Below are 17,124 nucleotides of genomic sequence, written 5' to 3' on the forward strand. Positions count from 1 at the left end.
ATTGGTATCGGATCGGCCGGATCATCCCGGTCGGAAGTACCGGATTGGTATCGGTTGAGACCGTTCCCCACACCTAACTGATCCTGAGATGGGTATCGGTATCATCGGTATCGAATACCGATCTGGATCGGCTGATCCAACCCGATCCTTTTAAACAAATATTTTTTAAAACCTAACTCATAAAGGACGAACAGGAGAGAGAGAGAGAGAGAGAGAGAGAGAGAGAGAGAGAGATGAGAGATCTAAGGTTTTGGTGAAGATTCTGGTAAGAAATTAAGTCTTCCAGCAAAAAGAACAACGATGCATAGGCGGATGGTGAAGACTCTGGTAAGAAAGAAGTGTAAATCATAGCACTTTCAATGGTGTCAACGAAAATTACTTCCCCTTCCGCCCTACCACCACTGCCACTTTCAGATCTCCATCAAGATTGAGTAGTTCTTCCTTTTTTCTTAATGCTTAACAGTTAATCAGGAGAAGCAATAAAGAACTAATTCATACTATTCATTAAAATGACAAAAACTTCTTCGCTTCGAAATTTAAACAAAAAAAAAAATTTGCTGAAGATCGATACGGACTACGAATGTTGCAGTTGCATAAACATGAAAGATCAGTTGGGATCAAACACTTATGGCAAAAGGCGAAGATGAATAGGGAGAAGAAGGGAATCAAAATAAGTTTATAAACAAGCCTACGTAAAATAAATTAGAATTTGATAAGATAATTCTACTATGAATTGTAGGAAATAAGGAGCAGAGATCAAGAATGAAGAAAACCAGCTAAAAGCAATCAGATTCACGACTCATGAAAAAAAAAATTGTCAAATCAGATCAATAATTAAAGACTACATATAATGATATAGCTTTCGAATTCAAAACAATTGCAATTGAAGATCAGTTGAGATCGAAGATCGCCGACATCACTCATATAACGATCTAAAACCAGCGGGGGAAAATTTTAAAATGATGCAGAGTGTCGACAAGTTTTTAATTTCTTCTTCTTCTTAAAGCTGAAGAGATCAGTCGACAAGATTTTTAATTTCTTCTTTAGCTGAAGAGATCAGTCGACAAGTTTTTTAATTTCTTCTTTCATTTTGGTTTTTTTATTTTTCTGAATTTTTTTTAGATTTTTTCAGATTTTTTTTACCGATCTTACCCGATACCATGACTGATTCGGGAAAACTGTACTATTTTCGATCCTCAACCGATCCTCACTGATACCGATCTATATCGTATTGGTTTTGGCTGTGACCGATACCAAGTTTTAAAACCTTGGTCTGAGATCGTGGTGAGATCGATGGAACCCTACTGATGTGGTTTCGGGTTGAGGTTTCGTGGAACCGGTAAAAATCGAAACCGATTTTTAAAAGGATGTAAGTTTCAAACCGGACCAGATCGAACCCAATGGTAACCCGATGACAGACCAATACTAAAACAGAAAGGAAACTGAGTCAAACTGAACCGAAATCACAAATTCCATAACGGCTTGGTTTTAAGTTGATTTAGTAACAGATCAAGCCAACCGATTGACAACCTTAGGTCACAGGCATGCAACGGCTCTCTGCAACTTTGCTACCTAGCTCTCCAGCAATCCATTCCCACTCTCACCTCAGTTAGCATCGGTAAGGGCTAGAACTAGGAAAGCAACTCCCCCTCCCTAAAATCTCTCTCTGCAGTCTGCTTTTTCTGTTTTTGATCATACTTGTAGTTGCTTTCTTCTTTTCATTTGTTGGTCACGATTGGGAAAGGTTTTCCTGAAACGATTCACCACCCTAGTTTCAGATCGAACTTAAAAAACTATTACAGCCTTTCTTTTTCTTTCTTTTTTTTTGGGGGATTTTTCTTGTACCCTAAAAATATTCATAACTTCGTTTAACACCATTTACTTAGAACGTAAAAAGACTTTTTTAACCATTCACAAAGGACGCCATGGATTGGGCTCCACACCCCTCTGCTACAGACGGTATAGCGCAGCACAGCAGCTCAACACCTGGCTTTTGAAGATCGTGCCTCAGAGAGTTGAATACATCGGCGATACACTTGATCACCCTTTATAGAGAATCTCGTTCCTTTTTCAAATATCGGTTTGAGTTTTGAATGAAAAAAAAAAAAAAGTTTAAGTTTTTGAAAACAAAATAGGGTTCTCTGCAACTCAGAAGATTTAAACTTCAAGCCGATTTCATATGGTCAAGGAGGGGGAAGGAAAAAAAAAATCAGAATCTATAGTTTCAGGGGGGTTTCTACAGCATTTTCTCGTTTTCCCCACTTGCAGAACTTCATCTCTCTCTCTAATCTATCTAAGCTGAAGGGAAATATTGACAGGGTTTCGGTGGTTCTCACAAGTAAAATCTTCCAAGTTGGCATAATCACAAAATTAGATACCCTTTTGCCTCCTCTTATGATTTTTGTTTTTTTGTTTTTTTTTTTTTTTTTTTTGAACCAAGTAAAAAAATCTCACTTTCTCATTTATTTCTTCTCCCTCATTCTTGCACCATCAATCCTTGTAAGTTTCTCCAATGTTTTCTTCGATGAAAGGTTTTAACTTAAGTAACAGAAGAAAGTAAGAAAAATTTTCAGCTTTTGTGTATTCTCATTTCAAGGAAGAACAAGAAGAAACACTACTCTGGTTTTCTAGGTTTGCTTGTGGTAAAATTCCTCAAGAATGGAAATAGATTGAAAAATCAGTGAACCCACTTGCCGGATCAGTTCGGGAGATCAAGTGTATCGCCAATGTCTTCGACTCCTTAAGGCTTAAACCCATTAATTAGACCATATGATCTCTAAAGCCACATGATCTGTAGAGCAGGGGTGTGCTACAGACAAGCCCAATCCGGAAGCCATCGTTATGATGGGGAGTAAGAAATGAAAAGAAATTAAAATAGAGCCAAGTCATTTAAGTTCCCTTAATGCTCAAAGTAGGGGATGGTAATTTACCCTGATTTAATTTCACAAAAAAAAAAAAAAAAAAAACCCTGGTTCAGCTACTAGAAAGCAAGGTTGCTGCTACCGCTTTCATGAAATTGCAGTTGTTCCTGGGCTGCAGGTGGTATGAAGCTAGGGATGAAAATCGTCTGCAATTCCGATCTCGTACAATTCCGTGAAATACCCCCTTTAGGGGGTGACACGTGTATTGATACCAATACAATGATCCAGATCTGATTTAAATGACTTAAGGTTTTATTAGTTGTACCAGATCTGGACCATTGCATTGGTATCAATACACGTGTCACCCCCTAAAGGGGGTGTTTCACGAAATTGTACGAGATCGAAATTGCAAACGATTTCAACCCATCAAGGTAGTACCCCATCCAACGGACATGAAATTGAGGCCCCCCAACGCCACATGAGCTACTCTTGCCATTGCCACTGCCACTACCACCACAGCCTTGCGCGACACTCGATCGCAACACTTCAACTAATGGTCCACCAGGTGGCGAAGGCGTCCAAGAAGAGGAAGCATTTACCCCAAGACCCATTTGAATCTGATCATTGTCTTCATTGGATACAATGACATAGGGCATCGACAATGTAAGTATAGAACCGTGGTAGCTCCCCATCTAAACAATTGACGACCTATTCCCTGTAGTTGGTCTTGCTGGGTTGACCACGCGTCTATGAACCCCCTGGGCGTAATGTCGACACCGCTGCCACAGCTAATGAGGCCGACCTGCTTCTGGCTCCTACCATTGCTCGGCACTTCGGACTCCTCCGTTTCTCCTTAGCTATTCTTAGTTGTTTTTAGAGAAGAAAATAGATGTTTTCCCTGACCCCAAACTCAACTGTCCAAAAAACTTTTCTGCCTTTCCCCATACCTTAAACCTTTACGTAGAGTGGCTTAATCATCTTTAGATACTTGTTCATCACATCCTTCGGAAATCTCTTATCATCTATGGTTGCCTCATCGGAGTTCTACTTCTGAAGCTTATTTCCAAAGCTTCTTGAACTGTTTTCTCTGGTGAATAGAGAAACGATGGGAACCACTTCGACATTGAATTTCATGGTGAAAAATTTTCTTGGCTGCTGTTTTGGACTAGCTCCGTTCGTAGAGTTCCTCTTCATCTTGTCAGCTATCATCGATTTGGGTTTCTTAAACCCCAACATGAGGACTCAGATCTTGGTTGCAGATTTTAACAAAGACACAGGCAACTGGGGCTTTTGAGTTTGTCTCAGAATTGTTGAATTCAAGGGACGAAGGCTCGAGCGGCACAAGAGAACACCTTGATTATTGTTGGTGTTCTTGAGTTTCTTGAATCTTCTCGTTTCTGAGCTTGTTACTCTTATCTTGAGTTGCATCTTTGTCTTGCATGTTAGGCTAATCACAGGTTAAATTTTTTAAATGTAGCTCAACATAGTTCGTTTGTTGATAATATTATATACAGAGCTAACCCAAAATCGAAACCGAAATCAGACCAATATTAGCCTAATACTAAAAAACTGAAATAACCTGAAACCAAACAAACCAAAATCAAAACCGATCGAAGACCAAAATTCCTTAATGGTTTGGTTTTGGACTCACATTCTAAGATCGAAATCGATTCAACCCGGCTATAACTGACTGATGAGGGTAAATTTCTCTGACCATAGCACAGCCAAGGAGCGTTCGAACTAATGCTGCGCTGCCACTCCAGCTCCTCATCAGGCTAAGCTACCACCTTGGCCCCCATCAAGCCACATTGCCACCTAGGCATCTCATCAGACCATACTGCCACCTCGGCATTTCATCAGGCCGTACTGCCACATCGGTATCTCATCAAGCCGAGCTGCCATCTCGGTCCCTCATCAGTCCAAGCTACCACCTCAGCCCCTCATCAGTCCAAGTTACCACCTTGGCCCCCATCAGGTAGTACTGCCACCTCGGCCTCTCCTCTGGCCGATCTGCAACCTCAGCCCGACATCATCAGGCAGGGCTCCCAGAAACGTGCTCTCATCTACCCCTACATTCAAGGAACGTATTCCCTGATCACAATGACAGGACTCTATCTACTACACGTCATCAAAGACGTCCATTCCTTTCACAACCCACACCTCCGAAATAAGAGGAATATTCCTAAAAGATGCCACAGAATCTGGAATATTCCTGGAACTAGAGAGCCATTATCCTTAAGGACTCCACGCCCAGTCGGACTTCCCCCTCTCTCCACTCTATTAGTAGACCATAAATACTAAGGTAAGCCTCCATTGTGAGGATTGATCACTTCTTTTGACTGAAAAACTCTCTTGAGTGTCTTTTGTGGAAAGATCTGACTTAGGCATCGGAGAGTCCCCTGTCGGGTCAACTCGGCTCTCCCCTGTCCTCTCTTCTGTGCAGATCGGCTGGAGCATCAGGAGCTGCAAGGAGGATCGGTTGGTCAATTTTCACGGCATCACTGACCAAAATTGATCGATTGACACCCGTACAAACTATAATTGAGTTTCAAATGTGTCATGCTTTGTAAACGAGTTCTAAATGAGCTCTAAACAGACTATAAATAGACTTTAAACATGTCAGGTTGAGCCATGCTATTAATTAGGCTAGGCAAGTTCAGGCTTTAAACATTCGAGCTCAGTCAGGGCTATCGGGATGGGCCTGTAATTGACACTCCTACCTAAGGGTATCAAATGGTCAATTCAATCTGGTTTCGGTCGTTTTTTGTTTTTATTTAATAGTTTGATATGGTTTCAGGTTGAAAAGGAATTTGTTATACAAAATTCCAAAATGAAATTGATAGCTATCCTGGGTAGGGATGTCAAATTTTAGTCTGAATCAGTTGGACTAATCGAAATCAACTGGTTCAGCCTGGACTGACTTCACTCTAGAATTTATGAAACCTATAGGAACATAAACTAACCAAAGTGATCAAAATGGGCCGACTACAACCAAAGGAAAACCAAATCGAACCTAATAAAACCCAAAAAACAATCAATAAAAATTAGTGATTTAAGTATTTTCTTTATGGGAGATAGCTTACAACTACACAGATGTCGTTTCCCACTAATTAAGGAGGTGGGAAACGGAATCATCCAGTTAAGGGTTTAATGAGGAGAAAATGTGTGAGGTCCAAGGGTGAGACATGAGAAAGCGCGTGCAAGAATCTACACATTAGTGTCGTGACAATATTTTTATAGAGAGAGAGAGAGAGAGAGAGAGAGAGATTGAATTTGTAAACTTGATAAGAGCCCCTTAAGCCACCCAATAAAAGATAAAATTGAACCATACCACAAATTAAAACAACTAAAATTGAATTTCGTCTTAACGATTTGTTTTCAGTTTGGTCCATTGCCATATAGAGAAAAGGTTCAACTCGACTAAAGCATTATATTTTTAATTCTTTGTTTTTTCTCTTGGCCAACTACATGAAGAAACTCTTTTGCTTGTCCACAAACTATTCAATCCATCATATGTTAATTTTTTTTATGGCAAACTAAAAACTACATTAAATGAATAATTGTGGGATAGTATCATGTATTATAGAAATATTGTTTTCTCTCGCCATCGTGGTTAGTTGATGGCCAAACTCCATAAAAGATTTGTTCTTTTTATTTATTTTTTATATGCTTCTATAATTAGATAACATCACCAACATATCCCTAATGTCCCTTAAGAAAGGAAATAACTATCACATCCAGTTCTCAGCTCCTTTGTCTAGCAAGTCACTATGTCCTCACAATCAATCTAGATGATAACATCCATGAGTCTAATCGCCTTGGTTCGTATTGTAAATATTTTGTGTTAGACAAAAAATTTCATCTCAATTGCCTCGGTAGGAATCCTATACAAAAAATAAGGGCAATATTTTTTCAAAGAAACAATATAGTAGGAAAATATCACCAAGTGAAAAGTGATGGCTAGAAATATCTCTCCCTCTACTATATAGATCTACGAGGTAAATAATATATCTTTATTGTTCCCTGATCACCTACTAAGACTATCCAAACCTCTTGGGTCAAGGGATTCTCCATGGATGAAAAAAAATTGGATCCATTCTTAAATATCCTTAGAAATTAAAGTTCAGTGTAGATTTGTTTTTCAAGATGTGGCTGAAGGAAACATAAAAAGTAGTAGATACAATCATACCTAGACTGAGAGAAATTGACTGTGGATAATAACAAAAAAAGAAATGTACATTGGTTAAACAAATAGCATATGAAATTTTTTTAGTATATAACAAATAGCATATGATTATCTCACATAATAATGTTACCTCTTACAATAAGTGATATAGAGTCAATGAAATTTATATAAAACCCAACGCATAAACAAATTGTTCAGAACTACAAATTACCATGATGATCATCATATAAGGTTGATATTGATGGATTAAATGGCTTGATCAGTTCAAGAAAAGTAGGTGACCCACAACTCTGAGTCCAATTCTTTTGCACCTATATTCACCATACGGGTCATCTATCAAGTGTCAATATATGTCCCTTTAATCCTTAGACAAGCAAATTTTATCCATAAAGTGTGGTAGTAATCAACTTGACCACAGAGAAACACAGGCTAAAACAACAAGGATGAACAAAAGAAGGAGCACTACTGCTTGCACCCAATCAATAGTAATTGGTAGCCAAGGCTGGGTGATGTCCAAGTCTCGAATTCCTTGCTTATTAATGAGAGAGCAATGATATAGAAAAAGAGTGAGGTTGGTTTAGTACCAATATAGGCTCAACATGCATTAGGATGAAAGCATACCATGAGCCCTAGGAGTTTCACTCATGAAAAGATATAAATTCTTTCATTTGTAAGTTGACAAGGACACTGTTGAAAAATCTATTGTAAATGGAAGTTTAAAAAAATTTCACTTCCTATTTCAAAATTTATATTTTGTGTTTCCATTTCACAAGTTTTGTATTATTGTTCCCCAAGAAATTCCCTTTTTTGTGTGAATTTTAGTTCCACATTGGAAGTGGATGAGATGACTGAAAGCTTAATATATAGAAATAAAGGCAATAGAATAGTGCACTACTACTCATAGTTACAAATGTCAAGAGTTGTTTTATCATGGAGACCAATTCGCATTATACCTGATTGCACTATTAGGGGTGTTTATGATTTTTATAGAACATTGTGTGATCAACCTATGCTCATTGTTTGTTAAGTGCAAATACATGTTGAAATTCATATACCAATGCTTTAAATCATCATTAGTTAGTGTTTTAAATAAATTTTAGTTAATCTAAAAGTAATTTTATTACACATTTTACGTCTTGACTAATTGGGAGGTAGTTTAGCTTTTAGCTTTATTAAGGAAGACAGTCTCCTTATCAAATAGATAAATTGTATGAACTAATTTTTATTCAAAGTCTACATTTCATTCATCTTATATGAGATTCAACGCACGTTGATCTCATTTGTAAACCTCCCAAACCCATACACATAATATTTCATTACTCTTAGATTGATTATTGTTCTCAATGCCCAAATTTGAAAATGATAATTTATGGACGAGAATTTCTTGCATTTTCTTGTGCACTTGTTGATCGAAAATTGCTTATGGATGTGGCATTAAACCATCATCTCGCACTAATATACCATATGTAAGATGCATTGAAGTGGAATGTCATCTCCAAGTAAGTCTTTAACCTGCCTCTGATACCAATTGATACATGCATGGTCAATTTTCCTCCTAAGATATATTTTTTTTTTATCGGAAGAAAAGAAATTACTTAATTACTAAAATCATTGTCCATCAGGGTATTATGACTGTTACAACTTATAAAAGACTGATATTGCTTGTTCTGTAGTGCCTCCTTAGCTAAAGTTTTTAAGTCTCCCATGTGCTTAGAATAATCTACTAAGCAAAAGTCTGGGTAAGTAGGGTGATTCTCTAATTTTGTACATACTAATATTAGAGTTCTAGGCCAGTAGTCAAGCATATGGTTATAATTTTTGTTCAGTAGCCATCCAATCTCCCTCGCATCGCTCCACACTTGATCTATCTTCATTTGCCATTCTCGTGCCTTGGTTAGACCTCGAGATAGCCCTGTAGCCTCTACTTCACCAACCTTTTCTATCACGCATAAATTAGCCTCCATTAAGTATACATTGTTCATTAAAGATGATGCCTAAAGCCCATGCTGAGGTGTTTCCTTTCATGTCCCTAACAACGGTTATTATTATTGTGTTTAATTTTGTGTGTGGTGATTGGACAACTTCTAAATGTGTCCTATCTGACGTTGGTGTGTTTTTCAAGTTGTTTATCCTAAAAGAGATCTGGTAATCAATTTGCTTAATAGTGTGTATAGTTCCGATTTTTTATCATTGAACACAAGTTGGTTCATGTTTTTCCAGATGAAGTAATAAGTTATCATGAAAATAAAAAATAAACATTCTTGGTCTTTTCTCAGAATGAGCCCAGAGTTGAAGCAAGACATTATTATTTTGTTCACATCCGAGAGTGGAATGGACTCAGGTTTGAAACCTAGTGGACCAGCCCTCCAAACTCGCTTGGCAAGTTCACACTCCAAAAGGACATGGTACAGAGTTTCCATATTGTTACTGCAATTTGCACAAGTGGGGTCCATGTCCACCCATCTGGATAATTTATCCCTAATGGGTAAGCCATTATTAATAATTCTCCATAAGAAGATTTTGAATTTGGGGTGGATTTTGATTTTCCAGAAAACTTCCACCATTTTGTATATGGTAAAATGCATTTGCATCTACTGGAGCACATAATGGGAGCAATCCTCGAGTTCTCCATAATCTGTTTTACCATCAGACTGGTCTTGAAAGCCCCTTCTTTGGATAAAAGACACCACCATTGGTCATTGTTTTGGGATAGCCTAATTTGGGTGATACTCTCAATAACATGTGGTGGCATTATCGCATTAAGAATTGGTGTATACCAATGCATATTAATCATTGTATCACTAACCTTAGTAATACAGTGACTAATATTTTTGAAATTAACCAGGTCGATGGTGTGATTATCCTTTCGGACCCACGGGTCATCCCAAAAGGCAGTGTTGACCCAATTACCAATTCTTCTGATAACAAATTTTTTCAACCAGGGTATGATCTTACATATGCTATTCTAGTAGAAGGATCCACGAGCCTTCACAGTTTTGGGGTAAAAAAGGGATCAATTTTGGAAGTACCTAACTTTTAGGGTCTTTGCCCAAAGGCAGTTTTCATTGTTTAATAATCCCCATCCAAGCTTTAACAAGAGAGGCAAATTTAGGGTTTCAAAATCTCTAATCCCAAGTCCACCCCTAGCTTTGGGTTGGCAAATAGTTTTCCAACCAACAAGATGACATTTTTTCTTATTGCTTTGGTCTCCATTCCAAAAGTGAAGATATATGGAGTCAAAATTATTACAAATAGTTTTGGGAAGGGCAAAGCAACTCATGAGGTACGAGGGGATTGAGGTCAGTGCGGATTGTAGTAGGACACTTCTCCCCGCAAAGGTCAACATATTGGATTTCCATGTGATGAGCTTACTTCTAACCTTTCTCAAGATGTTGGAGAAGGAAATGGTTTTAGCTCTTTGATGGAAAGGTTTGTCCCTAGGTAGATTGATTGATTGTCCATTTTCTTAATCCCAATGATATTACTCAAATGGGTTTTGGTATGGTTATCAATATTTGAGCTGAAAGCTAAGCCACTTTTTTCAAAATTGATTGTGAGACCAGAAAGGTCAGAAAATAGCTCCAAAACACATTTAATAGTAGCCAGATCATCATGATTAGCTCTACAAAAAATAAAGTTGTCATCTGCAAAGAAAAGGTGTGTGATTTCAGGAACGTACTTGGCAACTTTGATTCCTTTGAAAAGATTGAGATCCCTGTATGTAGCCAACAATTTAGAAACAACTTCCATTACAATAATGAACAAGAAAGGGCTTAGACGGTATCCTTGTCGGATTCCTCTGGACGCTGTAAAGTGATTGAATCTTGAGCCATTGATTTTTATGGAAAAGGAAGCAGTGCTAATGATATTTTGAATCATGTCGCACCATTTATCTTCAAATCCTAGAAACCGAAATATGGCTAGGATAAAACCCCATTCAACCTTGTCATAGGATTTGGCCATATCCAATTTAATTGCCACAAAACCTTATTTGCCCTTTTTCCTTTTCAAGAAATGAAAGATTTCTTAAGCAATAATTATATTATCAAAGATTTGTCTTCCAGGTACAAATACGGCTTGAAATGGGGATATAATTTGATTCAGAACTGGTTTAAGCCTTATTGCCAGCAATTTGACAATGATCTTATAGGTAACATTACAAAGGCTGATTGGTATAAAATCCCTCATAGTGTGTGCATTATCCTTTTTTGCAATTGGACAAATAAGTGTGTGATTGGTCATGGGCGGGAGAATGGGTGATTGGAAGAACTTGATCACAAAGTTGCAAATATCCTCACCTAGAAATTCCAACACTTTTGGAATAATATTGCCTGAAAACCATCAGACCCTGGAGCTTTGAAAGGTATGATGGAGAAGACAGTATTTCTGATTTCCGAGTGTGTGGGGGCTCTAAAGAGCAAGGAGGTATTGATTGATTCCACTTGTAAGAATAGGCACTCAATAAAGGATGGGTCCAGAGGGTTGGTGGTTGGGAATAGGTTAGAGAGAAAAGATGCAAATTCTGAAGCAATTGTTTCTAGGGTTGAAAGTCTTTCCCCATAATTATTTATGATAAAATCAATTTTCCTCTTATGCAGATTAACCTTAGTTATAGAATGGTAGTATTTTGTGTTTCTGTCACCATCTGAAATATACAAGTGTCTAGATTTCTAGTGCCAGAATTTTTCCTCTGCTTCCAAAACCCACCTTACCTTCTCCTGGATCCGATCCATTTTGGGGAGCACTTCAGGAGAGTCATTCAGTGTATTATTTCCTAATAAAAGAAACTAAGATAAATAATTAGCCTTAATATTATCTATATGACCAAAAGTATCCCGGTTCCATCAGGATAAAATCCTACTCAGTGATGCAAGTTTCCTGATTTTCCATTTTCCAGAACAGAAGAAAAAAAACTCCAGGTGTGCTATCCACGCATGTTGGTAATAGAACAACTTTTGAGATTTGGGTGATGGGCCACAGGTGCGGAAATTGATTGGGTTGTGATCTGACCCGACAGAGGCCAATTTGGAAAATGAAGAATGTGGACATAAGGTGATCCAATCTAGGTTGGCATACACCCTGTCAAGACATTACTTTATAAGATTTGGAGGCTTTTGTTTGTTTGACCAGGTGTACAGGTTACCGTTGGTCCGAATGATATGGAAGTTGTGAGTGGAAATGAGGTTTTCTAACAAGCTTATAGAAGTGGGAGATTTGAAAGGGTTACCCCCAAATTTTTGGTCTTGTGAGGTGATCTCATTGAAATCCCCCAAAATGACACACAGTAGATTGAGATTACTTATGTGATCATTTAGGGTAGAGAACTCCACTCTAAGGGTTGGTTTGGGGAGGGGGGCATACAGACAAACAAGTGCCCAATTAAATGGCATCTCCAGAGATGGATTAAAGATAATAGTGACAAAACCTGTATTAGAGGATATAGCATGTGGAGATACGGATGATATGACTAGAAGCCAAAGACCTTCCTTCTTCCCATTGATCCCATTGCTGTTCAAGAAATTTGAAGTATCATAGTTCTTAAGGGAATGGTGTAACTTAAACTTGCTGTGATCATCTATTTTGGTTTCACACAAGAAAATTATATCAGGGTTCACAGACCTAACATGCAAGATAAGGCAACCTCTAGTAGTAACCGAGTTTAGGCTTTTAACATTCCAACTTAAAATATGCATGGTAAAACAAATATTAAACATATATACACAAAGGTCTATGAGTAGGAACATGAAAGTGGTATAGGAAAGATATATTTACAAATGAGCAAACTAAAAACTATTTCAGAAATTATTGGATGAGGAACTACATGAAATTAAAAGAAAGGACTTGCATGCCTAAAACAAGTCAGGAAGCAATTATCAGAGATGTAGTTTGATATTAGAGATTACCTTGGGAAGAAATGTCCTTTCCAATACTTCTTCTCAAGGTTATACCAGGATACGACTAGACTTCGAAAAACACAGACAAAGCAGGATAAGTAAACTGAAAATGGATGGAAGATTCGGATAATACTTATTCGGTTCTTTGTGGTAACCTCCGGCACTCTCTCCTGTGGCATCTCTTCATCATTGATTTGTCCATAATGTTCTGGTTCACTAATGAGGTTGCCTCCATCAATAGGAACAACCCTCCCTTTGAATCTCTCCATTATCAGGTCAATGGTCTTTGAGGGGTCTTCGGTTTCGACTATAAGATCGCATATATTGGAGAGGGTAAGGTTATCTTGTGGTTCCAGCCTTTGTCTCTTGCATGACCTGAGCTTTGAAGGCCCTTCCCCAACAATAGGTGGAGGGGCATGTTGATGTAATGGTGGGAAGATATATTGTATGAACATATGGCTAGCATTGTTGAGTTGACAGAGAGGGTTCTATCTAGCAAACTTTGCAGGATGGGAATGGTCATAGGTTGAGGTTACCGATGTCTGTAGGATAGTGGATCGGGTGGCATCTGTGACAATGGAGGGTATACCTGGGGCAATGGATAGTGATGGGAGGCTGTGGGGTAGCCCAATGTTGTTGGCCGAATGTTCCAAAAGTCCCAAAGAGGTAGGTAGCATCGAGACAGAAGAGGGGAACACGGCAGGAGCAAAAGAGGAAACATTGTTTGTTTCCAAAGCAAGGAAGTTCTGTACCCAAATCGGATCATCCATGTTGTAAAGAGAAGGCAGTGAAGTCGCCATTTCAGCCAAGCTATAAGGGTAAAACATTATATGGTCGATTTGCATGGGAGTGAGGGTAGGAGCTGGCATGATATTTTGGGGGTCGCGCAGTTCAATGTTTGCGTTCGGTGGAACCAATTGTGAGTGTGACATGGTGCCACCAACAGGATCCATCGAAACAGGAACTGGCATGGGGGTGTCTCAGTCTCCACCACAACAAGCTGCCTTCTCAAATTGATAAATAATGGCCTAGTACTCACATTCAAGAAAGGAAGGTTCAAGGATTGGTCAGGTGAGTTCATAAACTCAGGACATATGTCAAGAGAATGGGTTATGGATCCACAAAGGGAACAGAGGGTGGTGAGCTCATATTTGAAGTTGACAATGGCCGATTCTCCATTAAGTAGATGGATGGTGGAGTTCAAATCAAGGATTCTTCCCATACAAGAGACAGCCGACTTGATGTTGTGAAAGTAGAAGGCCTTTGTGGGGATGTTTTCTATTTGAACCCAAATAGGGGTAGATTCAAGTTCCCGAATGGATGCTTCGGTGTCCAAAGGGTAGACTCCAAGTTACAAGAGAAGGTTACCACTCCACCAACACCTTTCTTAGCTTCAATGGAAATGATCTCCACAAAGAAGGATCCTCTTTCAGAGTAGAAAACAAAGATGGCACCTTTTGGTTCCCAGAGAGCGACCAACTTGTCCCTTAGTTCCACTGCAGCAGGAACTGGTGCGTTAATCACCACACCAACAAGAGAAGATGCCAACATGGTACATGTTTTGGAGTTGTAATCTTCGCCGAAGTCGACCTCCGGTGATCCCCAGGAAGTCGGATTGGGGATGGAGTATGGTTCTTTATCAGAGATGGTTGGAGTAGGGGTTTGGCCATGCTTCGATAGTTCCGGCTGGAACCCCACAGTGAGGATGTGGAGATGGGGTTGGGTGGTCTGATAGGTTGTTTGGGACGGTTTGAGGAAGGGTATTTCGTCACATAAGGATGGCTTTGGTTAGTTTTCCTCATTGGGTTTGTGGAGAGTGACAGTTGATGGGACAAAAGGGTTTCTAATTTAAGAAGATTGGTAGATAGTAAATGTGAAGTGAGGTAGAGGTATGGTTTCATCAGTGGGTTTAACAATGGATTTTTCCATCATGGGGGAGAGATCAAATCTTTGGATGGCAAGGATCCTTCGGCTGTCCTGGAGATTGGAAAGAGAGAAGCCGGAGGTTCCAATCAGAACCGAGAAGACCGGGGAGGAGAGGTGTTAGAACAAAGATAAAGAAGAGGACAGTAGATCGATAATGAACTCTTTGGCTAACGGGTGTACTGGTTCGAGAGACTCATGAAGGATGGTAATGGAGGAGGAGGAGAAAAGTGAAGAGGGGAGAGGTGAACAGTGAGAAACGGGTTTCTCACTGTTCTTCGAAGGCATCGGTGTTCCTAGAGGCTGCCTCTCTCTTTCACTCGGTAGACTAGGTAGTTTACTCCTGAGATATTGATAAGGTGAATTACAATAGAGAAAGTAGGAGATGAGATGGGAGAGAGACAACCAAGAAAAAAACAATAAAACAAAAAAAACAAAAACAAAAAACAAAAAACAAAAAACAAAAAACAAAAAACAAAAAAAAAAAACTTTACTGACAAAGCAATTACGTAGATAAATAACTTTACTGACAAAGCAATTACGTCTTGGCAAGTTGGGAGGTAGCTTGACTCTTAGCTTTTCCGAGTAAGCCATGAATTCCTTCATAAACAAAGAAATTATTGGAACTAATTGTCATTCAAAGTCTCTATCATTCATTTATCTCATACAATAATATATATATATATATATATATAAATACACAAATCATTACTTATCATCTCAAAATTACATTAAATAACTACATAATAAACAGCTACATGGCTCTACTCTAAGCCCTTTGATCTCATATGTAAACCTCTCACCCAATGCATGTAACATAGACCCAAGTTGAATCCAGTTGATGTAACATAAAGTCCATTAATATACTTGGAGGAAGCCAACGTGCATAACAACGATGGGAAGATATCCAGCGTAAATGCTTCTATAGACAAGTCTCTTAAGAGAGCCAATACAAGGTGCAAGAGATTGATTGCGTGCTAAAGAGGGGTGGAGGTTTGAGAGCAACTCAACCCTCCATGTTACAGATACAGGTGCCCATAATTAAAACCATTCGAGAATGTGTTTCTGCATCAAAGTGAGTAATTGTAGCACTTGGGTGCATGAGGTAGCTACACAAAAGATGATAAATGGTTGGTGTTGGGAGGATCTTTTCCCCCACCTTATACGGCTATGCATGAAGACTGACCTCTTTTTTATTGAAGGGCCAGTCAGGAACAATAAATGTCAGGCTGGTCAAATTACCCTAAAAGATGTCTAAAAGGTGAGGAATCCTTCCATTTACAAATCCAAGACACTCTCCAACGCTAGCCAATGTGGGACTGCAGATGGGAGAAGTTTGAGTATTTGAAATCTCTCATTTCCTAGTGCCCTTATTAGGGGGTGACCCATATTGCAATGCTATGCCCAATTGTTGAGGTCCTTCTTAGAGGGACCCGTACTCTATTAGGGATCCACATTATAGTGCCTTCAACTCATATCCTCAATATTCATGGGTTTGGTTTGGATATAATTTGGATCGATCTAATTAGCCTAAAAGATAGACTTATTTGGGGGTTACAATGAATCTCTTGTACTACAATTCAGTTCAACTACACCAAAAGGGACCCCATAATATAAAACCTAGCGGGATTCTTAGCAGACTAAGGTGCTTTGCCCAAACACAGACTTAGTTGTAGAAAAGGGGATGATTCATATTTTGGTATGCGACCAGGTTCTTATTATGATGGGATGCTTCACCTAAACGCAAACTAAGCTAAAGAAAATGGGATGATTGTTATTTTGGTATGCGGTAGGGTTCCTAGCATACTGAGGTGCGTAAAAAACAAAAACACATACAGACTAAGCTAAGATAGCAGGAGCACTGAAAGAGGATGGCAAAAATGAAAGATGTAAGAATAAAAATTTGGTAGAGAAGATAGACAAAACTACTCGAAACCGCTATAGATAGAGGTGGACTGTAACTATCATGGTTGCACTAGATTGTTTCTATTTTAAAAAAGTAACCTAATGCACAAGGCCCCGCTACTGCAGGGTATGGGCAGCCTTACCCCCTCCTTAACAGAAGAGGTTGTTTTCAAATTTTGAACCTACGACCTGCATGTTGCAATAATACAACTTAACCATTGTGCCACATGATAAATTCTTTCTATTTTAACTTCCCTAAAATTTCCCGTGCAACCAAACGAAGCCATAATGTTGGTTCTTCAGTGGGCAAATTAATAAAAAAAAAAAAAAAAAAAAAAAAAAAAAAAAAAAAAAA

The sequence above is a fragment of the Macadamia integrifolia genome, chromosome 4, assembly GCF_013358625.1.
Source record: "Macadamia integrifolia cultivar HAES 741 chromosome 4, SCU_Mint_v3, whole genome shotgun sequence".
Taxonomy (NCBI): domain Eukaryota; kingdom Viridiplantae; phylum Streptophyta; class Magnoliopsida; order Proteales; family Proteaceae; genus Macadamia; species Macadamia integrifolia.